Source organism: Nomia melanderi, unplaced genomic scaffold, assembly GCF_051020985.1.
Source record: "Nomia melanderi isolate GNS246 unplaced genomic scaffold, iyNomMela1 scaffold0014, whole genome shotgun sequence".
Lineage (NCBI taxonomy): Eukaryota > Metazoa > Arthropoda > Insecta > Hymenoptera > Halictidae > Nomia > Nomia melanderi.
The window spans coordinates 123,196-124,150 of NW_027475130.1; positions in this window are offsets into that span (position 1 = coordinate 123,196).

Consider the following 955-nt stretch of genomic DNA (forward strand, 5'->3'; position numbering starts at 1 on the left):
AGCTTTCTCGGGTGCTATTACAGATAGCGCAATAGATCAAAGTGCATTGTCTGTAGGAGGCCCTGGCGCATGAATCTGGGAAGCGGGAACGACCTCGGACCACCAGGGGCCAAGAAAACCACCGTCTCATGGGGCCGGACACTCAGGGTCAGGGGAAAATCCAGTATATATCTGGTGATATCTCGGGTGCAATTAGAGATAGCGCAATAAACCAAAGTGAATTATCTGCAGGAGGCCCTGGCGCATGAATCTGTGCAGCGGGAACGACCTCGGACCACCAGGGGGCAAGAAAACCACCGTCTCATGGGGCCGGACACTCAGGGTCAGGGAAAAATCCAATATATATCTGGTGATATCTCGGGTGCTACTAGAGATAGCGCAATAAACCAAAGTGAATTATCTGCAGGAGGTCCTGGCGCATGCATCTGTGCAGCGGGAAAGACCTCGGACCACCCGGGGCCAAGAAAACCACCGTCTCATGGGTCCGGACACTCAGGGTCAGGGAAAAATCCAGCATATATCTGGTGATATCTCGGGTGCTATTACAGATAGCGCAATAAACCAAAGTGCATTGTCTGCAGGAGGCCCTGGCGCATGAATCTATGCAGCGGTAACGACCTCTGACCACCAGGGGCCGAGAAAACCACCGTCTGATGGGGCCGGACGCTCAGGGCCAGGGAAAAATCTAATATATGTCTGGTGATATCGCGGGTGCTATTACAGATAGCGCAATAAATCAGAGTGCATTGTCTGTAGGAGGCCCTGGCGCATGAATCTGTGCAGCGGGAGCGACCTCGGACCACCAGGGGCCGAGAAAACCACCGTCTCATGGGGCCGGACACTCAGGGTCAGAGAAAAATCCAATGTATATCTGGTGATATCTCGGGTGGTATTACAGATACTGCAATAAATCAAAGTGCATTGTCTGTAGGAGGCCCTGATGCATGAATCTGTG